At 44.2% G+C, this 24,105-nt stretch overlaps 1 protein-coding gene and 1 pseudogene across 2 annotated transcripts in view; one reads left to right on the top strand and one right to left on the bottom strand.

The window, feature by feature from the left end:
• sugp1 (SURP and G patch domain containing 1) overlaps positions 1-24,105 on the bottom strand; it is a 42,118-nt gene that overhangs the window by 10,662 nt on the left and 7,351 nt on the right. Inside the window, exon 3 of the mRNA XM_077614471.1 lies at positions 2,435-2,664. The gene's annotated coding sequence lies outside the window, so the exon portion shown is untranslated. The remainder of the gene's footprint in view (positions 1-2,434; positions 2,665-24,105) is intronic.
• Positions 15-23,422, top strand: LOC144085332 (potassium/sodium hyperpolarization-activated cyclic nucleotide-gated channel 2-like; annotated as a pseudogene). Its single transcript, XR_013304090.1, has 8 exons — positions 15-896; positions 2,462-2,885; positions 5,538-5,699; positions 9,249-9,467; positions 16,968-17,114; positions 17,193-17,433; positions 17,507-17,671; positions 17,881-23,422. The product of XR_013304090.1 is annotated as a potassium/sodium hyperpolarization-activated cyclic nucleotide-gated channel 2-like (transcript).

Genomic DNA, 24,105 nt, shown 5'->3' with positions numbered 1-24,105 from the left:
GAGTGGAGGGAGGAGGAGGGGGAGGTGGTGATGGTGGAGAAGGGATGCAAAACTTGACGCCAGGAGGGGGAGCCGCCTCCTCGGCTTCCAGGAGGCACTCTAGCGAGCCCTCCCTTCCTCCCGCAGAGGACGCTCTCGCTTCCTCATCGGCCCACTGCTGCCACGGAGAGCCGCGGAGGAGCTGATCCGGGCGATGCTGCTGCCCACCACGGCCAGAGCGGCACAGCACCTGGGGCGGAGGCGTCGGACTCGGAGCCGGCCGTCGCGATAGACAACAGAGCCGACGCGACGACGAGTGATGGTCGCAAGAGCCCGCCTCCAACCTCCAACATGAAATGCAACAAAAACGGAGAATGCAGGAGGGACTCGGGCACCGGCAGCCTGCGCTCGATCATCTCCAAGACGGAGAAGCAGAGCGGTGGCGGGGGAGGGTCGGCCAGGGCCGAGGACGTGGCGAGCGCCAAGCGCGGAGCTTGCAACTCGACCGCCGTCAGCATGGACGGCTCCGTCACCCCGGGCGGCTCCCTCGCCGGGGGACACGGCGGCGAGAGCGCCGTCTCCGCGCCGGAGAGGAAGGAACCCTCCAAGGTGTCCTTCTCCAACGCGCCCAGCCGCAAAGCCTCGTCGTCCCTGCACGGGCCGGGCCTGACCCCGCAGCCCAGGAACTCCGTCACTTTCCAGAAGCCCGAGGACGGAGCTCCCATCGTCCCCGCCGAGGATGCCGAAGCCCGAGGCAGCCAGGCCAGCTTCATGCAGAGGCAGTTCAGTAGTATGCTGCAGCCGGGAGTCAACAAATTCTCCTTGCGCATGTACGGCAGCCAAAAGGCTGTGGAGCGGGAGCAAGAGAGAGTCAAATCGGCCGGGAACTGGATTATCCACCCTTACAGTGATTTCAGGTAAGAGTAGGCGAGAGACAGATCGCGCGAGAGAAAGAGAGAGAGAGAGACCCTCCTGTGGATGGAGCTCCTCACTGACCTCCATAACTTCGCCATCCTGGGACACCACATGCTCACTTGGGGCGCCAAGCGCGAATCCCACCCATACAACCTGTTGTCAGTCCAATGGACTGGAGAGAGTTGTAGTCGGAAACTAGCGCTCTGGTGCTGTGTGTGTATGTGAGCGTGTGTGGACACTAGCGCGTCTGAATGGCCTGCTAACACACCAGACGCTCGTTTGCATTGCGCGGCGCTCGTAACAGAGAGTGGGTCGCTCCAATCCGAAAGGCCCAACCTTTCACACGTCCACCTCGTGAGGCTTATGTAGATTTATGGGGAAGAAGAGAAAACGAAAAACAAGCGGGGAGGCTTGATGAGTTAACGTGCGCGCTCGGGCGTGATGCATACAGTAACGGAATGTCACCTTGAGCCAAAAGCAGCCCTACTAAGAGACGTTTCCTCCCGGATCCCGGCTCCTAATCTAATCCAATGACTGAACTCAAACAAACAATAAAAACGATGCCGAACATTTAGTCCGACTCTCAGACCAAAAGGAGGATCACTTGATCGACGTGTTTTGGTTTGAGTTGAAACCGTCAGGGTCAGGAAATGTCTCGCTTAGGTTTGTGTGGCTTTCAGCACCACTCTAAGCGGACAGCTCCGCTCCTCTAGCTATTAACGTCTGGGCCCATTTGGATAGCCGGGGATGGATTCGGGGAATGTCTCGTCTAGGTTTGTGTGGTTTTCAGCTTCTCTAGCTATTAACGCGTGGCCCATAACACAGAGTCAGCACGCCACTTAACGTCTCCGACTTGAGTTAAACGTAGCCAACGAGGACCACGTGCCACCGTGGAGTTCAAACGCGGCTTGCCTTGACTCTCACGGTCACGCTAATGAATGCGTGGTGCGTATCCAAAGTCGAGCTCCATCGCGATGGAGCACAGGAGTCGCAGCTTGTTGCATAAGTCGCGGGCTAGTGACTCAGCGCTGCACCTGTCCTGCAGAGACAGCTGTGACGAAAACAGCAACATCACATACTTTTACGCCGCCGGCGTCTCGACACTACCGTGGAAGTCGGTGGGGTCTTTACGAGCTACTTGCAAAAGTCTGCACACAATCTCTTATTTAAAACGGCAGAACAATGTGCAATGTTCTTGAAAAGTCAACCGAGAACAAAAGTATACGTGGTAAACGTCGTCGTACGGAATTACGCTAATATGAATAGAAAACCCCATTGTTGGGCTAACAAAGGTATCAGCAATATTGTTGTTTTTGTTCATAAACGCAATGAGAATATAGAACTAGCCCCCCTTTTTTAGATAAAGGCTACTAAAGAGTTTAACAGTATACCCATATACTGGATATTTAATTTCCAGCCATTTGAACAGCTCAAAAGAGCTGGATGTCTTTCACTGTCAATGACAGCCAATGCGTTAAACTGTATTCTTTTTCTCTGCATCTTGCATTCTAATCTGAACTGAGTGTTTGTGTTTGTGTACCTCACCAACTGCTCACGCCCACTTCAGGTTCTACTGGGATTTCACAATGCTGCTCTTTATGGTGGGAAACCTGATCATCATTCCCGTGGGCATCACCTTCTTCAAAGAGGAGACCACCACACCCTGGATCATCTTCAACGTGGTCTCGGACACTTTCTTCCTCATGGACCTGGTGCTCAACTTCCGCACGGGAATCATCATCGAGGACAACTCTGACATCATTTTGGACCCTGAAACCATAAAGAAAAAGTACTTAAAAACGTGGTTCATAGTGGACTTTATCTCATCCATCCCGGTGGATTACATCTTTTTAATAGTGGAGAAAGGCATTGATTCCGAAGTGTACAAGACCGCCCGAGCCCTGAGGATCGTCCGCTTCACCAAGATCCTGAGTCTTCTGCGGCTGTTGAGGCTCTCGAGATTAATACGCTACATACACCAATGGGAAGAGGTGAGCTCCGATTGTTTCCATCAGATTAACATCTGCTGCATAGGTCGACCGAGGCCCCACTTTGTTCAACGTTAAATAGCACAGATTGGCACCTAACCACTTGATTAGGTGCTCGAAGGCCTCGGGGCTGGATATCAATGTTCTCACTTCTCCGGCATAGTATCAGCAGGATGTCTGAGCGTTAACAAATTTTTACATTCTAATGAGTGTTATTGTCACACAACCCCCGCCTCCATTCACTGCGCCCACCTGCCTGTATCTCACTGTCTGACCTGGACGTCCCACAGGCCGCTTCGGGGAGTCTAATAAGCAGCCTCTTATCAGGGCAAAGACAGTTAATCAATTAAAGCAATACATGTTTGGTGGAATGGGAAGATCATGGAGGAGTAACAGAATATTTCAATGATAGGAAAAAGATGGTCAATTTAACAAAGAAAAGTCAATACTTGTACTAGTATAAACATGCAGGCTAACGATGAGAATTTATGTTAAGGCGCTTTAACGTTTTAAGCAACAGCTGTATAGGAAAAAAACGGTGCAGCAAAATGTAGAGACATGTAGTACAGCAATACTGTTTCAGCATGATCAGCCTATATTATATTTAATATTATGTAAAGTTATTGTACCTTGAAGAGTATAAATCAAAGTCTGTTTTCACCAAGTTGACACACAGGATGCATATTAAAAGAATGGCAAGAAACAATGAATTAGATTTGATTGCCACCTTAAAATTTAAAGTTACGTAGCATCAGGCAAGACTTCTAAAACCCAGCTCATTCAGAAGTAGAGGCCATTGTTCGTCTTGCGTTCCACTGGACATCATGTCCTTAATGACTCGTTTTAAAAGATGGCAGAGGACGTGAGGAAGAAATTGGCTTGAGTTCAAGGGTCTTGAGTAAAGACTGCACTTTGCCGATCCTGCGCCGGACTCCAAGAAGGGACGGTACGGCAATGTCACGACTCCTTTCGACTTTGAGTTTTGGCCGCTATTGGCAGCGTGGTGTTAGCATTTTGCAGTGCCGAGCGGTGCGGCGGGCCTCCGCTGCTCACTTGACCTTTGGATAATTGGATTTTTGAAGATACGATGTGATACGCATACACACGCACAAAGTGATGCATGATGGGAGGTGATACTTGGCATGCATGGAGAATGAGAGTGGAGACGAGGGGTTGAGTGAGTGTCATCATGGAAGTCACATCACTTATTTCATTGGGGACCTTGTAAATTTGCTCCATCGCTCACATCCTGTAGTGCAAAGTCCACTTGCTGTCATAGTTCAAAATAAAGGAAAAAGACAATAGTGGAAAGGCTAAATGGCTATTTAGGAAGTTGAGCAGGTTTGCTGTGGAAGAAGCTTACTTAGCCTCATTCCTCTTCATCAGAAAGTATCACTTCTCCCTCAGCTGCACTGACCTATTTTCTTAATTCTCCGTTGCACGAGGTGTGTGGCGTCTGTACTCGCACAAAATTGATTTTGACTGTTTGTAGAATTCTAACCAGCGAAAAATAATGCAGGGTTGTTCATCTTAACTACTTCGCGTACAAGTCTTTGGGCCAAAATTAATCAATATTTTTGTAGAGGATTAAATCAAATTATATACACAGATGTAAATATTGTTTTCTTACATGTGCATTTCGCATAAAACAATATCATGAGCAAAAACTTGACGTTAAAGTGCCATTTTAGCAATGTTTTTCAAACAGTACAACACATGGTTGCGTTACAAGATAAACCTGTGTTTCCAAAATATTCATGACCTTATTTATTTTGGATCCTAATGTACTCCTCATAACATCACAATATGCAACGCCAAAAATAAACATGATGTGAGAAATGTAGCCTCACTTTATAAAAAAAAACCAAATAAATCTTAAGGGTAGTGAGGAGTGAATTAAATAACATATCTGGATGTGAATGTTGTTAAGTCTAGAAATATGCATTTCAATACAAAACAGTGTTTTTTTCATTCATTCATTTTCCAAACCACTTATCCTCACAAAGGTCACGAGGGGTGCCGGGGCCTATCCCAGGCAACTATGAGTACCTGGCGAGGGACACCCTGAATTGGTGGTTATCCAATTGCTGGGCACAAAACAGTAGAAAAACAATATCCTGAGCAAAAATCTATTCATAATTATAATAAATATGAACACTTTAAAGCAAACCGATTTGAAATCAGGGTTAACTGTAACACACGTTACCTAGGTGAGATTTGAGTGGCCGTATTGTTTGTTCACCACATGATTGACGTATAAGATGACATAAACTATCAGTTGTTAAGAATCATAATGGTCCCTGTCCATCATGTGTGGGTACAGTGCGGGTTCATACACGTGGCTCTGTGGCCATGGACATGCGTGAGTGTGTGTGTGTGACTGAACTGAAGTGTGTGTGCATGTCATGTGTTTTGCCCGGTCCCTGGTGTGTACGATGCGGGACTGATGGGAGCCTGTCATGCCCGCTCATTTATCAAACACTGTGTAATGTGAAGGAGACTGCAGGGCTGAGCGGGTGTGTGGTTTTTGTGTGTGTGTGAAATTTCAAATTCAAGGACTTTTGACAGCTATTGGCAGTGATAGCCAAGTTTAAAAAAAAAAAATAAAGTTGCATATTATCATATTCTTAACTTCATGTCGCTACCACGCTTCAGATCTTCCATATGACCTATGACCTGGCCAGTGCTGTGATGCGGATCATCAACCTGATTGCCATGATGCTGCTGCTGTGTCACTGGGATGGATGCCTACAGTTCCTGGTTCCCATGTTGCAGGATTTCCCCTCTGACTGTTGGGTGTCCCTCAACAAAATGGAGGTGAGGTGCATGGTTAAATCAATTTATATATATATTGAACTGAAAGAATATAAATTTCTATGAATATTAATATACTGCTTGTCTACATATAATGCTGCACCATTTGCATTTAAACATGAATCATGCAGGCTGTGGACGTCCAATCCATTTTGACTAGTGGAGGCCATCAGCAAATGACCACTGCCAAGCCTCCCAATCAAAACGCATTGGACATCGAATTCCGCCAACGGCACAGAATACATTAATTATGAAGCCAGCTAGCTTTATCGTTAGCCTCAAATGAGCATCGGGTGTAAGTTTTGGCAGCACCACCTAGCCGGTCACGCTAAATTCCCTCTTTTATTTAAAAGCAGACAACAGGCTCAAGGCCAATAGAGAAGTTGAGTCGGTGTAGAGCAAAACGAGAGGAAAAACCCAAACATTGAGAACCAAGGGTTTGGTGCGATGGTGGTATTTTTGTTCCACGACAAGTTGCCGTCAGTGGCTCAGATCGTCACAGAGATTTTAAAGGGCTGCCGTGATTCCCCGTGCTTGAACGCGATGGGGTGACGACGGGGGAGATAAAAGAGGGGAAGAGAGGGTTGGGGGTGACTATGGCTGGACAGCTGGGCCCTTTGTTGCCGTGCATCTCTCCGAGAGATAAAAGCTGCTTGTTTATACCACTGTCTGTCTGTCGGCCTTTTACCGAATGTGTGGGGACCACCGGCACACGGCCAAATGCACTTTTGAACACGTTTGCTCTTTTCTCAACGGCAGAATCAATGTCCTATAGCGGCTAATTGCCTCCCGTTTTTGGCTTTGAGGGATGGCTGTCACCTTTGATTTTATTGCTACAAAGAGTAGGAAGTTAATGAGACCTATAAAGTAAGCTCCCCAGTGTTGAATTCATTGACAGAATAGTGAATTGTTTGGGTGAGTGAGGACGGTCAATTGACAAGAGATTGCAGTTCAAAATGATATTTTCAACACGCAACACATGATCAAGCTCAAAGTTGGCTATCAAATAAGGTCAAGTTGGTCATCAAAAACAAGACTGTTAGAAAGCATATTGCAAAAGACTTTAAGACCAATAAATTCTTTTTCTGGACCCAACCTAAGAACTAACTAACTAACTTGCGATAGTGGGACTTAGAGCAGTGTTTCTGATTGAAACGCTGACAAATAAACTCCATCCACCGACAACCGTAAACCAACTAAGATGACCTGGCGCTGTTTGAAGTTGTTGAGTGATTTCTGACTGACACGACACTGACTCATCCAACGCTCTGTCCAATAGTAGAATCAAAGACGGGCAGTCCCTATAGAGCCGTCACTCTCCAAGTGAAGAGCCGCTTTGGCATGGTGCAGCCCGCATAGAGCCACCTGAGACCACCCTCCTATTGAGTGGCTGACAACTTGTAACATTAGCCATTGTGTTGCAGCCAGGCCATCCATCACCGCTCACACCCTTACACTGGTTTTGGTGGGGTGCGGGGCCCCCAGGCAGGACCCATGCAGGGCATTGGGAACATTGTGTAAAGCCAGTAATTGGATTCAGTAAAACTTGTAAGTTGTAACACCGCATGGACTGAGGCCACGTTTACATGACAACAATCTTGGGCAAAAACGCTATAAAGTGGCTGTGAGGTTTATTTAGAAGTTGTCGTGTAGCCACTAAGTAACCCTTAGCCTAGTACAAAAGAAAACAAATACATCAGAATGTATCTGAAGCTGACTGCTATTTGGGACTACCTGGCTGAAAAAAACGTTGCAGCGTTGGGGGGAAAAGTTTATGTAAACTGCTTATAACAGAACATTTAGAATGAATTGTGGCATTTGTAAGAAAACATGGATGACTCGAGTGTTCACTTCACTGACCAAAATAATGCATAAGGTAATCAATGGCACTTTCATGTTCCATTAAGTATAGAGCCTAGGCCGCTAGGTGATTAGCTTGGCAAAAAGAATCACTCCAAAGTACAAAGATGCAAGCACCCCCAGTACAGTTGTAATGCACAGTTAAGTTTATTGCCCTGGTGAGACATTATAGAGGAGATTGCAGAGCATATTTCTATGACCCTCCCACCCCTAGCACGGGGTTATACTGTAACAGTAGTGTGTATAAAATATGAACCAAATTTGTTAGCAAACTGCAGTCACATATTCCTTCTGTCTCCCAAAAAAATGAATGAACTCGTTGCGTGCTATTGCTAGCAACAGATATCCATTTAAACTGGGAAAACTGGCTATTGACGACGCTAGATGTCAGATTCATTTTGACGAATGTTCCAGTCAAAATGTTTAGCATAATAATTGGTAATAAGATATGAGTTGACTTTCCTTTCCTTAGCTTCAGTGAAAGTTTTCATTGGGTTTTAGAGATGCAAAAAATTCAACATGCTTCTCAACTGCGACTGCGACTTACTACATTTCTCGAAGCAACGGACCGAAATGAACCCCTTTCTTAACGGTCAGGATGTAAAATTGTATCAGATAATACGTCCGGCGTCACTTTCTGATGAAATCTTTGAAAATTGAAGTCAAAAGCTTGCCTTTTCAAAGATAAATAGCCTCAATTTGGGATCTCCTTACTGCCGAGTGCGCACGTTCCAATCAATAGAGCGTCCGGCGAGTGTGCAAAGAGGCATTTTGGTGGAGTCGAGAAGTCGATGTGCATCTGATGAAGATGTTGATTATCAACAAAAACAACGACGGCTCCCAAATGGAAGCCTCTTGGGAAGCTGTTGAGACGCTCTTCTCTCTCTTGACTGAGCTATTTCAGAATCAAAGTGCTAGTTCTTCATCTATTATTCAATCTGTTGCACTCCACTGTTTCGTTACTGTGTTCACATCCACTATGTAGTCTCAGCCCACATGGTGGAGCTGTGTTTATTTTTGGAGACTACAATGACAGAGAGACTCTAATTGCCAAGAGACCCCTTGTTGGTCCATTTCTATTGGTACGCCTCGGATTGGTTGTCGGCCAATCGCAGGGCAAAGATAGACAAACAAGCCTCAATTTACTATTTAGTGACTTCTAGTCATCCAATATGACTCGTTATGGAATGTTCGGAAAAAAAAAAAAAATGCAAAACCACGAACGAGTCCAGGTTTGAACCCTGAACCTCAGAATTGTGAGGCAGTTTTTTGCAGTCCGAAGAACGAGACATTACTTTTGTATTTAAATATGCTTCTTAAGTCACAATCTGACATGTTGCGGATTGTGAACCTTCGGAAGCGGCGGATGACCAGAGACTTTGCGGTTGAGCCTGCTCTGCTCAGAAGTATTTAACAAACTCTCGTTATCGTTCTCTTCCACAGGAATTATTTTCCAGCCACTTAGCTCAGCTGATTAGGCCTCAAAGAATTCCCCTGACAACATTTATGTTCCCTTACACCGTCTTTGCAACGCAAGCCGGTCCGTCCCTTGAGTTCTTATTTGTATAAGTGCCCTTGCACGAGCTAGCCGGGCCCAATGCCTACTTCTACTTTTCTGACATGACAAAAAAAGGCCTTTTATGGCAACGATACACGTACCTAACTGATCGTGCGCTCTTGTTCTCCTGACAGAATGACACCTGGTCCGAGCTGTACTCCTTTGCAGTCTTCAAGGCAATGAGCCACATGCTGTGCATCGGATATGGTCGCCAAGCTCCAGAGAGTTTGTCAGATATCTGGCTCACCATGCTGAGTATGATCGTGGGAGCCACTTGCTATGCTGTCTTTATTGGCCATGCCACAGCTCTCATCCAATCCTTGGATTCCTCTAGACGGCAATATCAAGAAAAGGTAGGTCAAGAAGGCAATTCAATTGTTTCTGCAACCCAAACCCAGGTAGCCATGATGTAACTGTCATAGCCTCGCGCCTCCCGTTACATATACACTTCCTTAAGATTATTTCATCAGTATGATTTCGTCCCAGCACCACGGTAAGCTAGTGGTTAGCTTTGTGTGACTCAAAGTTCTGACACTCGGTGTTCGGACTGAAGCATCTGCCCTCCTCTGGACATGCAAATCGTGGCAGGAATTTTCAATGGGTACTTTCAGTTGGACTTTATCATGCAGATATTTAAAGGGAATGAGAGGAACCACTTTGATTAGCAACTAATTGAGTCGTCGTTCTCCTCTACAAAAGTGTCTCTTTAAAGTGCTAGCTAATGCCTCAGTTATAGATTGCCCGTTTGGAGGCAATAATTCCAACTTTAATTGGACAAATTGATGAATTACTCCCAAGTTAAGGTTCCATTTTATTGGGATCGAAGTGGAGTCTTTGTCCTGTTATCATTCAAATTGTGAATGAGGATGGAGACATGAGAGCTTCAGCAATGGCTTGTGCAGGAGACAGAGCAGCCTCTCTGTTTCTAAGCAGAGTCCCTCCAAGTGGGGAGCTGGAGGGGAGTGCTGCTTGCTCCCAGCAGCCAATCAGAGACCACGGGTGTGTTCAGCCAGGTAGAGGCCGCACATGGCCAGGGGCGGGGCCTGTGTGCCCGTGCTAATGTGATGATGTTGGAGGGAGATGGAGGGGCGAGAGGCGAGGGGCGGGAGAGTGTGTGGGATATGATGTCCCCCTTGGGCAACGGTAGAATTGATGAGGCAGCAGACCTGTGCGTCCTGCCAATGTCATCTTGAAGGTGACGTCGGGAAACATGGCTACCTCCCCGGCTCCCAATTTGACATATGTCAATGTCAGACAATGAATGTAATACATACACAGAATAGTACATTGCTTTTGGTAAGAAATATAAAATATACGGTCTGATTTCAGCTTGGTTAGAGCAGACCTCTAACCTGTATAGAATAGTTTTTGCTATTTTCTTTCTTTCTATTTGCTTTTGCTTAAGCAAACTCATTTCCTACAGACATAAAATCCATTTCAACTGGGACGGCTGGCATAGAATGATCATTTTTCACATTTGACTGAGAGGGTGGCAGCGATCGAATGATTCGACATATATTGTTGTCAATGACTTAAAGATACTACATACTACATTGATTTTAGCCCGACTCAAGCACTTGCGGACCTTGAAAAAGGAAAAAACAGCTTTCCTCCATCCGCACAATAAAATATTGTATATTCGATAACCACTCCATAGGATACATTGTGTGTATCTATGACTCTGTAGGGAACATTCAAAAACCCAATGACATTGCTAACTCACATTATAGGCCAGAACTCCAGTAAAAAAAGAGGTTATTTCTTAGTATAGTAAAGGTTGAATGAAGTAATACAGTAGTTTCATAGTAGATGTAAATAGGGATTAATTTAGAAGATAGCTGCTTTATTTTATATCTCTTTAATGCTCCCTTTTCCTTTTTTCCCTCCTCCGCCCTGCATCACTTAGAGAGCCGCAACTGATCTTTGTCTTTATTTGCCCTCTCGCTTGCTATCTCTTCCTATTTGCTGGTGGTGTCCTTGAGAGATGCAGTGCTGTAGTGCTAGCTGGCTGCTAGGGGGAAAAACATGGAGGAAGGGAGGGAGGGGGTAAGATGTGGGAGAATAAGGAACGCCTGGTTGTCACAAGAAATCCTCGTGCACTTTAAGATGGTCAAATGTGGCTGGGCGATTTTGTCTTGCTTTTGTCCGTGTTTTATTTCTGGCTAGCTCTGCATCTGCAGTGATGTCATTTCTAGTGGGGATTCTAGACGAGTAGGAGTTGAGACAAAGTCACTCAATGCCAGTATTGCAAATTAGAAAAAAAATCAGTTGCATGTTTTGTAGCTGTTTAAAGCGAAAATGACTTCTATGACATTCTGATTTAAAATTCCGTTCCAGCCTTTGCTTTCTGTGCTATTCAGCAGAGGAAGGATTATGATAATAATCGTTTATCTTGGTGGACTAGAGTCCATAGTAAGGACTGAGCTTTATTCTATTTGAACAAGATAAACACCTTCAAAATTCAACACGGCTTTAAAGTCCCGAAGTCGGATTATTTGCTGTTTGTATTATCTTGTCTGCGTTTGTATCTACCTCAGGAGAATGGAGATAAATAAGAGCCTTCTCACGCCCCACCGCCTTAAATTTATTTCTTTTGGCCTTTTTCTTTTTGCGGATGACAGAAAAAAGTACATTCCTGTCCCTTTGCGGGATTTTCCGCACTCAAAAGTGTTGCTCCGAGGATTAAATATTTGAGCTGAAGTTGTGCTAAGAAACAACGGCAGAAAGTGTCAGTCTGGGAGGAATAGGATGCTGATGTTGAATGGAATGGAATTAACTTCCAAACCATTTACAACAGTGAAATAACACTTTTGGTGATATGACTAAGAAAACTTTAAATGGAACTCAACTTTTCCCCTGATATTGACGGTATAAGACATGGCTCTTTTTTTAATTATTATCCTTCTACTGTGCATTTAAATGGGTTTGTCACTATCTGGAGCTGTCAATTGGGTTAAAATGTTTACTTTTTGGTTGGGGTGGGGGGTGCTGGAGCCTATCCCAGGTAACTATGGACAATGGGGAGGGTATATTCTGAATTACAAGGGCACATGGAGAGAAACAACCAGTTGCTCAGACTCATCAATTGAAACACGGTGACACATTGACATATGCGGGTGTTGAAAAATCGTTGTTGACCGTGCCCTCATTTCACACCATCAAAATGGCTTGAATTAAGTGCATTAGCATGTCAAGTGATTCATGTCATTTAGCGTATGGATTAGTGTTATTCTTAAGCACTACGAGCTTATTAAATCACCACTGAATTCAATTAAGATGTAAATGACGCTAACACGAGCTCTACTGCCAATTTCCCAGTCATCTGTTGACACCATGACAGAATACTGCCTTTCCAATTAGGCCGAAAATTTCCTTTTGATTGGAACTCTGATTAACGGACACGACGTCGCACGTGCCGAGGCATATTTAAAGTTTTCTGCATTGAGATTGAATAGTGAAAAGGAAGTTTCGTGGCCCCTCCATTTCAAGAGTGCAGCACATGACAGGAAGCAACAATGTTTCCTTCCTGCGCTCGCCTCCGTCTGTCACAACAACGCTCCATCTTTCTCCTAACTAGACACCTTGTCACTGATCACTCCAATTACGCTGAAACAGGCTGACCACGAAATCTCTTTAGTAAAACATAGCCTTGCATTTTGATCTTTTTATCAAACAGTTGTGTCAAAAGTAACTCTTCTATAAATACCGGGGACAAAAGAATGTATGACGTTCACATTGCAATCTGTCTAATTTGTTCGCCAACCTCGGCCAATTGCTCCCCTCATTAATGATTGCAATTCCCCTTATTAAGCAATAAAAAAACAAATGCAAGGCGGCACATATTTACTCAAATAGGGCACACTTAAAAGTCTCAAATTTTCTACAAAGTGGACGAGGTGCCCAATCAATATGCACTAAATTCAAGACTGTCTGGGTACATTGCTTGCTGACACGCTATATTTATATAGTGACGGATATAGGCGGACGGATGAAAGGGGAATGCGCGTGGACGCATCATGCTTGAAAGCATGACAATGTTAGCAGTCGACGATGACGTTTTCGTCTGCTACAAGTGACAATCCGGATTAGAGCTCAAATGGGTAAAACGAGGTTGGTTTTACAAAAAAAACGTACTTAAAAAAATCCAGTGCAAAAGTTGTTATACGGTGTACACAATTTGAAATGATCAAAAAACATACAAAATACGGGAAAACGTATATGTTGACATGTATGCTTTTGATTTAAAAGGCCTAGGAGTGGGTGAGACCCCACACAATGTTATCCCCCCCATGTCTACTTTGTGAATAGAATTCAGGGCTACTCGCTATCTGATATTTCTCTCTGTGGTGAATGCGCTTGCCAAGATAATGAGGCGATTTACCCAGGAATTGAGTGAATGAATTATCCATCCTCATGGCCGTTTGGGATGAGCCTGAATAAGAATTTCCAACGTAGTGGAGTTGTGAGATGAAAGCGGAGGAGCAACTCGGACAAATGAAGGAAAAGGAAATGAGATAATGCTTCTATTGGGCGGCGGATGACAAAACGAGAAAATGTAATGAGTTATAGTTTGGATGGGAAAATGTCAGCATACAGTTGAGCTGCCACGTACGTCATCCAAGTGACAGCGAATGGATGTCATTTTCTCTCATTTGGCTGTTTGTCAGTCGCCCTGTGGCCACCGTGACGCACCGGCTAATTACTTGCTCTATTTGCAATGCATTGTCAATTTTTTCTTGTTTTCTTGTTAAGTTAACGCTTTCATGCACAAATTATGATTATTTTTCCAACCGATTTGGGAACTCATTTAACTCATTGACTGTGCTAAATTTCCATTTCGAATGGGAGGGCCAAACGAATGAACATTCATTTGGCCCTCCCATTCAAAAGGGATTGGATACCTAAAGCCATCTAAGGCACTGGAAGATGAGCATTCCCAGTTAGTCTTCCCAGTTTAAACAAATTGGATGCCAATCTGCGTAAATGACACGCTGTGAGTTAAATATGATAAACTTGGGCAGATCATTTTTAGTCATTTGAATCTCATTTATAGTTTTTTTAAATAATTATATAAAAATAGCATTAAACACGCCCATCTTTTTATGCTCAAATATAGTCACTTGGACCTATTAAACGTAAAAGATCTAAAGTTGCTTAACCTTTGAATAGCTGTCCACTGTAATGACCACTGTCGCAATTGTAGGCATAGATAATATATAAAAAACAATATAACAGCATCCATGTATTACCCAGGTAACATAATTAATATTTATCTAATAAAGGAGGCTTATTATTATAGAAAATCACATGTGAAGACGCTATATTGCTGATATAGTGGTTGAAAAATGACATTGACAAGCAGTACTGACTCTAAAGAGTGCAGATTAGAGTCAGTGGGAGTTAAATGAAGAGATTAGACTTCAAGGAGCAAAATAATATAATTTAGTAGGATAAAACTCGGCTCGCATTATGTAGCTCGCTGCTTCCGGTAATAATTCTGCCAGCAGAGAAAGAAGAGACTAAATCCCATTTGAACTGATGATCACCCTCATTCACCTACAGCCCAAAAAAATGCATGAAAATGGGGTCAGTGGCAGAACAACAGCTGCTTGAAGCAGCACGTCAGGTTCTCCCGCACACCTCTCGACACCTCCATTTTGTTCCCAATCAGCACCTCTCGTCTACGGTACGAAAGGCGCACCGGCTGCAGCGCGTGTTTTGACACATCCGCCCGAGACTTGTGACAAGCCTTACTTGTTCAACCACGTTCGAACTTTGAATCCACACGTCAAGAAAGTGACTCACTGCTGCAGGTGACTGTGACCCCATTACATTTTCCCACTTCTTGGCCCTAAACAATTTTGACCAACCAAATGGTATTGCGGCTAATAATCAGGGGGCGCCGGTACAAGAAAAAACCTCTCCTCCAATCTGGTATTTTCAAAGTACAACCAGTGGATTGCAGTCAGGTGCAGAAACATCATTGGTTAAACTGTCTGTATTGGATCGGCTGGAACAAAAACCTGCACCCACAGCGGCCCTCGAGGACCAGTTTGCCTACCCCTGCTAATTCCATTTTAAATAACTGTAAGGTGACCCTGGAGAGAGGGAAAAAGGAAAAATAATATTTCTCTTGCTTTAATTCCTGCTGCGTGACATCATTGATGATACCCGATGTGAATTAATGGCTGTGCGTCAGAGGCTCGTCATCCGGCAACTGGGATGTATTAGTTACTCCTCTCGTTTCTGAAACCGGGAGACTATTCACAACATGAGCTATATAATTTCTGCACTGTCCATATGAAGTGGAAGCAATTGCTCATAAAGTGAAGTGGAGTCCCTAAGCTGAAGCACATCATATTTACAGTATAGGTCATACACAGGAATATTGCATTAGAGATGTTGCTGAAGTGCCTCAAATAATCCTGATCAGGGCCACAAGGGCGTATCCTATTGTATGCTACTCAACATAATTCCAATGCTGACGATACATAAAAAAATAAGAAAAAAAGACAGCGCTGCATCACGTTGGGTGCATTCAGAATTGAGATAGTAACAAAATACGGTATGCACTTTACTTTCAACTAGTACACATTAGTCATCACAAAAAACACAGAGTACCCAACACTAGCTATTGCACACTACAATCAGGATTAGTAGTTAGAATAAGTAAGTAGCGTCCCAAATACTACATTCTAATTCCTTTTCTGTGCATTATTCCAACAATCTTTATGCCTCCCCTCATCCCCCCACATACACTGTAAAGTACTTTGCCTTGGCTCGGGTTCAAAACTGCATTTGCTTTATCTCATAGTTGAAGGTCAGGCTAATGGCAAGCAGCTTTTTCAATAAGTGGCGCAATATTGTGTGATGTAGTGTACAATGTAATGATAGCGTGACATAAATTCGGCCTTTTGATAGTGTTTTGATTGACACTATCCAATAGCTATTTAGCTTTGTGGACTGTTGGTAAATGCATAGTGTGACAGTCAGTATACATACATAATCACTGCCTGAAAGCTACACCGATTTTGTTGGTGTAGTGAGTTGTCACAGTGTCCCTTTTTAAAATGGCATTTCAGACACTTTAAGCGGGCTGTGGTTTTAGAGAAACGCTCAATTTGAGCGAGGCTCAACTATAGAGTCTGTCTATTCGGTTTACTGCCTCATTTATCAGCCGTCAGCAACCTTCCCACATACTGTACAATTGAGCCCCACCCGCTATTTGCAGGGGATTGAGCCTGACTGCCAATAGTAAATTTCCACAAACTATTCTCGCTCAGACAGACCGGATAAAATGTCCTTCCGTGAAATGTCAAAAAGTAGAAATAATCCACCTGTTGGAATTCATGTATCAGAATAGTAATTAATGTATCTGACTCCCATTTGTGTAGAATGGGGTTTGACTCTGACCTTTTGCATTCCAAAAAGATGCATGCTCAAATAATTGAATCTGAATTTTTCATAGATGTGCGAATGGAAGTCAGCTGGCTAGTCTCCAACTTACCCATGACCCGAATAAGGACAAGCGCAATAGAAAATGACCGAGTGGATATGTTCTATTATTCATGTGTGAATTTTAGCAGAACAATTGCCTGACATGAGTTAATTTCATCATCTGTAATGGCAGATAGAAGCGTACTTATCCTAGACATGCTTACTGGGCGGTTATCACAAGCTTGTGTAAATGTAAATGTTTTTTTAAACTCTGTAACGGGTGTAAAGTGTCTTTGGCCTGCCTTTTGGGAACCACTGTTTGATGCTGGCCGACTCCTCTCCAGCAGAGTTCTTATATATATTCGATTTTGTTTGCAGAATAATGACTTTCTTCCCCAATTTGCTCCCTTCTACAGTACAAACAAGTGGAGCAGTACATGTCCTTCCACAAACTTCCCGCCGACTTCCGTCAGAAGATCCACGACTATTACGAGCACAGATACCAGGGCAAGATGTTTGACGAGGAGAGCATTCTGGGAGAACTCAGCGAGCCGCTTCGAGAGGTGAGATGAGCATTTTCTGTCTACGTCTCCATGATATTTTTGAATGCATCACCATCTTGCTCATCCCTCCTCCCTCAGGAAATTGTCAACTTCAATTGTCGCAAGCTCGTGGCTTCAATGCCCCTGTTTGCTAACGCCGAGCCAAACTTTGTCACGGCCATGTTGACCAAACTGCACTTTGAAGTATTCCAGCCACATGATTACATTATACGAGAGGGCACCATAGGGAAGAAAATGTACTTCATCCAGCACGGAGTGTGCAGCGTCATCACCAAAGGCACGCTGGCCATGAAACTCTCCGATGGCTCGTATTTTGGAGGTAACGGCGCAAGAATGTTTCTCCCTTTTGTGTTGTAAAGCGATGTTCGACAACCGGTCCGTTACCGTTCCAGAAATCTGTCTGTTGACGAGGGGCCGGCGGACGGCCAGCGTCCGAGCAGAGACGTACTGTCGACTCTACTCTCTGTCTGTGGATGATTTCAACGAGGTGCTGGAAGAATATCCCATGATGAGACGAGCCTTTGAGACGGTGGCCATTGATCGGCTGGATCGCATAGGTAAGACAGGAATGGGTAGTGCTTGACACAGTGGTCATTTGCAGCTTTATTAATAAGGATAGCATTTTTACATGAAAACACTTCATCAGTCAAAAACATTCTTTAAGATATCTTCCTCCAAATTCCACTCAGTGCTACAATAAGACAATAAAACACAGAGAGTAAATGAATAGAATACAAACATTATTCCCGGTTGCCCCTGTTTTTAGGTAAAAAGAACTCCATTCTGATGCACAAAGTGCAGCACGATCTCAACTCTGGCGTCTTCAATAACCGCGAGAACGAGATGATCCAGGAGATTGTCAAGTACGACCGCGAGATGGTGAAGCTGGTGGACCTTCAGAGGCCGCGGGCAATGTCGATGACGCCCTCCATCGGCGGTATCTTCGCACCCCCCGGCCAATCGCAGACGGGTTCGGCTATCGCTACCCTCCAGCAGGCCGTGGCCATGAGCTTCTGCCCTCAAATGGGGAATCCGCTAGTGGGTCCGGGGACTTTACAGTCCCCGCGTATGGTGCGTAGATTCCAGGTGATGCAGAATTTACAAAGCCCGGTGTCCATGTCTCCTCTTCAGTCGCTGCCCCCTCAGACATTCGGAGGGGCATTCGGATCCGCTATCTCCAGCCCGCCCGTCCAAAGCCCCTTAGCGGCCTCGGGACGGACTTTCCAGTACATGGCCAGCGTGGGCCCCTCGGGTTCCCAGTTGTCCTTGGTCCAGCACCATGTACCCAGTCCCACACAGACCCAGCAGAGGCCCACCTCACACAAGAGTACCCACTCCCTTCACACGGGGAGCTTATGCCAGGATACCCGCGCGCTGTCCGCCTCCCAGCCTTCGCTCCCGCAAGAGGGAGCGCCGCAAGCCGCGTCTGCCGTCCCTAGCCCTCCTCCCTCCACCCGTACTTCCAACACCTCCATCGGACCTCCGCACCCGAACCTGCCCGGGCCCTCTGGGGTGGGGAGAGCGGCGGGCACTCAACAGAGGGTAGCCTTTGCCTCCACACCTCCTCCCAGTGGACCCGCTGCGACGGGAGCAGTAGCGGGAGCCGCTGGATCAGGACCTCCAGACTCTGGCATTCCCAAGAAGGATTCAATTGTCAGCCTTCCAGAGCTAGACTCTGCCAGATCCCGGCTGTCTTCCAATTTGTGACCGTGGTCCGTATCAGGAAAGAGGCCTTTTTTGTAGGTGAATCTGTCTGTTGGGGTTCAGAGCCGCTGATCCCGATGCCCAATTGGCTGTTGCTGGCACCACTAGTCACGGGACCTGGACACATCAGGCCGAAGGGGACGCGTCTAAATGTCTCGGGACTCCGAGCGAAGGGGAGTCTACACAAGGAATCTAGCGTAATGTGAGGTTGAACTGGTTTAGTCTTCTATGCCAGCACCTTTCTTCTTAGTATCACCCCTTACACTCTGCTTCCAAACACCTACTGTATATCGCTCTTTACTGTAAAGGTATTTAAAAAGTATGATTCATGTAATATTTGCATACTGTGTAGAATCCATGCAATGCAATCTAGCAGGAGCTGGACTTAAATATGAAAATCAGGGACTTGAGGTCAAATGACAATGACATTTTAAAGGTTGAAGTGTTTTGAGTGTCTTTTCTTTTCCGTATACTAAGCTGTCGTAGCAAAATAACACACCGCTCTCCGTTTTGTTTCAAATAGTAGTGTAAAAAAAACAATGTTGTAGACCGCTGGTCGATCTTACATCGAAGTGTAAATACTTGATGAAAAGGAGTACGGAGGTATAGTATATTCATTGTATCTACCCAAACCAAAGTTGAGCTTGAACACAAAGTCTGGTTGTGTCTGTGTCAACTAAAAAAAAAAAAGAAACATAGAAGAAAATGCCATTTATTTAACTGCCTTGATTCAATGTTAGAAGCCATATATTTGGTTTGTGTGTATGTATTTCTGTGAGCGTACGTCTGTGTGCGTGGGTTTGTCGGTACGTTTTGAGCTTTTGTTTTCAGAGAATGGATTCTCTCTCTCTCTATTTCTCTCTCTCTCTGTCTTTCTCTCTGTCTCTCGTTTCCTATGCTTCCTCAAGGCTGATTAGTTTGGCATGATGACAACGTCGCTGACCACTTCTTGTGAAACATCTGCCAAGTGATCCGACGTTTGCTCGGCATTCTGATTGTAAGCCTGGAGGCAAAAAGGCGCTTGAATAATCTCAGCTTTATCGAAAGGCGACATCGGAGAACATCTCATATTGTATACTTGCTTGTTTTTGTCTAGGTTCATTGATTTACACATGCAATATAATTCTGCAATACTCTACCCCGCCTATATATAAATATATATATATGAATATAGATATCGAAACACATAGTATGCTGTACAGGAGAGTGATTTCTTTTCCCTTTATTTTTACGTGAACTTTTAAAGAATCCAGCAGCTGTTGTGGCTTCACTTGAGCTATTGTAATCCAGTGACCATGTTGTTACCTTAACCAAAAATATTTGAAGGGATTGGAGGCTGCGCAGTGTCATTTTAGAGAGACAGAGAAAAAAAACAACAACAACAGCAGAGGAAGAAAAAGTAACACCCCAGTTCAGAGCAACGAGAAGAATCCACACGTTGACAAGAATGTCACTTTAAAGCCCATCTGCGCAAGTTCACTTGTCCAAATAGGGTAAAACATGGCGACGCCTTTAAAAATAACTCTGCTCCGAGTCGACGTCAATCGGCCTCAAATGTCCCCGAACTACGATGAGTGTCTCGACATTTGGATTCAAAACGAGCATTCCGATTTCACCTTGCAATTATTCCCATCTTACTCTTACTGAATGTATGCCATACGCAAAGGAAGACAGCTAATCAGATATGAACTGCCATGTAAATAAAAGGGATGATCATTTGAATGGGCTTTTCTGATGCAAGGGGGTTCGCTCACTGTATGTTGTTGCTGAGTGTCTTTTTAAAGAAATCTTAACGCTTCTCCAGGTTGCTGTGTTTGTCCCGTGCGCCACCACCGACACACCATCTGCCCATCAAAGATCCTCTTGAAAAAAATAAATAAATAAAACCAGATCAATTTGGTGAGGTCGAGCAAGAGCGAGTGCTAGCATCGACGCGTGGGAGGAGGAGATCACGTTATTAAGCACCTTGTGTTGCACTACAACCTTGGAATCAAAATGAAAATCAATGCACCATTCTCCTAAAATGGTTCGGGGACTTCTCCCGGACCATTTACGTGGTTAAGTTGGAGAAAAGTCAAGTCAATTCCAGTTCGCTCGGCAGCTGATTGAGTGCGTTCCATAAACAAGGCGTCGTTTTCAACTTTTCCCCCCGTTAGCATCGATCTGGAAGCAAACTTTTCACTCAGGTTCGCTTTCTTTCTTTCGAGAGAGACGGACATCTCGATCGACGTACACTTGTCTTGCCCTCCCATACTCGACGTGTCGATTAAACTATGCGACACCTTTCATTTTTCAATTGACCTGCCCGAGTCCCGACCATCATTCGACGCTGCCATGTTTTAACCACGTCTGCCGAGAGCTCTTGTAACAAGGTGCGGGTGATTGTTTTTATCTAAGGGCTTCATCTCATAGCTTGAAAAGTCTCTTTTTTAAAGTCAGCATAATCACGTTGCGTTCATTGACTAACATGCACTACAACACCATTGTCCTAGTGGGTCGCAATGCTGAGGCCCCCAATTCATCAGCGACTTTCTATTGCTTTTTTCCTATGGGAAAGGTACAGTACAGTACAGTACATGGCGAAAGGCCAATACGATTGTGAATGAATCGAGTCTATTTGAGTCCGTAGCTTGTCGTGTGCTTCGATACTGTTCCAGTGCAATCAATTGGTCCTCTTCCCTGTTCCTTTTGTGCTATTACCAGAGTTTGCCCTATTAAGCTGCTATCGGGACTGTGCTGATATTATTAGAAGGGGTCCACAGTCAGTGAGAGCAAAGACGAGCTAAAGAGCTAACGTTTCAGGCAATACCAGACACTATTCCACTGCGTCCGTCCAGTAAACTAGTATGTAAGTCACTCCCGTGGAAAGGATGACGTCTCAGAACCAGAACCCTTGACTTTCGCCACCAGGCACGTCTATGCTATGCGAGAGATGGCGTCGTATAACTGTGTTTCCCCCTCCTTAGTGGTCGGGGGTTCCGAGTGCTGCACCATTCTTGTCACGTGGGACTAGAACCTCTCATACATGTTTGACACTGACTGACAATTGCTGAGAGTATCAAAGACTAAAAGCTCTCATTTGTTGCCGTACCAGATATAAAGGGTACCGATTGCCTTGGTGTTGATGCGTTAGCAAATCAGGGTCTTGATTTTATTTACTACAAATGTGTCTTTTGATTTGTCCGTATCGTTTGTTTGGTTCGTGTTTTTACAATGTGCCCCATGCACATGGACTGTATATACCTCGTGCCTGGTATACCTAGTTTCCACATAGTCTATATTTTTGTGGTATGTATGTGCCTGTAAAAATGCAAATGTGTTTTTATTTTCAACTTGCAATATATGTAAAAAAAAAAAAAGAGGGGGAAAAACATTAGCTGGAGACTAGTATTGCTAACTAAAAAATGACAATGTCAGTATTTATTATTTTCCCTGATTTGGGAAATCACAATACTATTGCACATTTTTGTTGGTTTGAGCCTTCCAACATCGCGCTGTACTCTGTTCTTTCATGTTCTGTATTTATAGTATACAAAAATGTGGGGCACATTGTTGTGTTTTTACCACAACCTGCTGTACAAGAACTATTTTATACAGTAAGAGGGTGCACACTGACAGCTTTCTGGTGGATCTCAACATTTCAGACGTTAGCTTAGATGACCAAACTGCGTTGAAAATAATAAAAGTGGATTCCTGTACCAAATATGAGCTGAAGTTAACGCGTGCGGGAAAATTGCTGCTTTTTTGTGTTCTATAAACACCAATGTTGGTTGCACGGTGATAAAAAAAAAAGTCGTCACAACGCTGTCTCCTATTTGGGTTACTTTGACAAAAATTAGCTGAGTGCATGCTCTTGTTTAGCCAATGATTCAAAGTGGGACCTTCATATTTAGACATTGTCGCGTATTAACCCCTGTACAATAATAATGATTTCATTTAGCAGTTCAAATCTTTGTGTCGTAGCTACTGTAGCCTGCTTAGCTGACCTAAGCCTTCTCTTTGCTTCAGGACTCACTGTATCGTGTGCTTGATTTTGTGCGTATGTGTGCGGTGTGTGTTCCTGTGCCTTTCCTTCTATAATGTCGGTCCCACTTGAGAATTCTATTCTATTTAAGGAGAGCTTGAAATGCACGCCTGCAAAATTGACGCAGTTTTACACAATCGCGACTCGAATTTAAGGAAGAATAACCCTCCAGCACACGCACGTAGCGATCCATAGACTCAGCTCTGGAACCAGAGATACTTTACCAGCAACATGTAGAAAACAGCACAGACTACGTGATGTGAGAAAAGTGTCGTCTCAATTTGTGTGCGGTCGGTCTGCAACCATCTTCAACTTAAGAAAAAACTAAAACGTGTTTCATAACTGTGACAGCATCTAAGTTGATGTCTTCAAACACAAAAGACAACAAAGCAGCTGCCAGTGTGACCGAGTTGAGCTCGCTTCCGAAAAGGCTGTCATGACCACCACCCCTGCTATAACACGGAGCCACACCCTGATCTCTCTCAATAAGCCGGTCTGTCAGTCAGTGGCAATGTTGTTTAGGCGTTCGTAAAATACGATTACATTGTTGTGCAATAAAAAGATGAGCGCATTGGCATAATGACTCATTGTCGTGGTGTTTTTCCTCGGAAATCCTGCAAACGCCACACTAATGTGCACCTCAACCTTGTAAATCCGTCGGCGGCCCCTTTGCTCATTGCATCCACATCAGATGAAATCTCTCTCTGCAGACAGGGGATCTGCTGCATCCCTGATGAGATGTCTGAGCTCTGTCTAAGGGCTTTAGGTATATGGCTACAATGTGCAAACACCCATGAATGATATATGTATTTTAAAAAGGGGCAGAGAACACCTAGTATAAATGACCTGTGAAGGTCTGTTGCTCAAAGTATTTCAACATGCGATCACAAATTTCGCCTAACTATGAAAATGTATCAAATATGTTTGATACAAGAAATGACACTGCTTTGGTAGCAGCCATTTTGTGTCCTCATTCACGCATATACCAATATGGTTTATTGAAAACTAACAAAATGACGAAATTTCCCATCAAAAAACATTTTGATAATCTGAAGTAAACAAAAACTACAATAACAGAAAAAGCGAGAACTATTTTGCAAAAAAAAGAAGAAAACAGTTACAAGGTTGGAAATCCCTGTTCAAAAGGAAAGAAAACTAACTGAAATACAGTCATACCTCTACTTATGAATGCCTCTTGGTACAAAATTTTCAGGTTATGAAACTTTTTATATGCAAATGAGTGCCTCAACATACAAAAAAGAT

This window comes from Stigmatopora argus, chromosome 12, assembly GCF_051989625.1.
Source record: "Stigmatopora argus isolate UIUO_Sarg chromosome 12, RoL_Sarg_1.0, whole genome shotgun sequence".
Taxonomy (NCBI): domain Eukaryota; kingdom Metazoa; phylum Chordata; class Actinopteri; order Syngnathiformes; family Syngnathidae; genus Stigmatopora; species Stigmatopora argus.
Note: the sequence above shows the minus strand (reverse complement) of the source record. Positions and strands in the feature narration are given on the sequence as shown.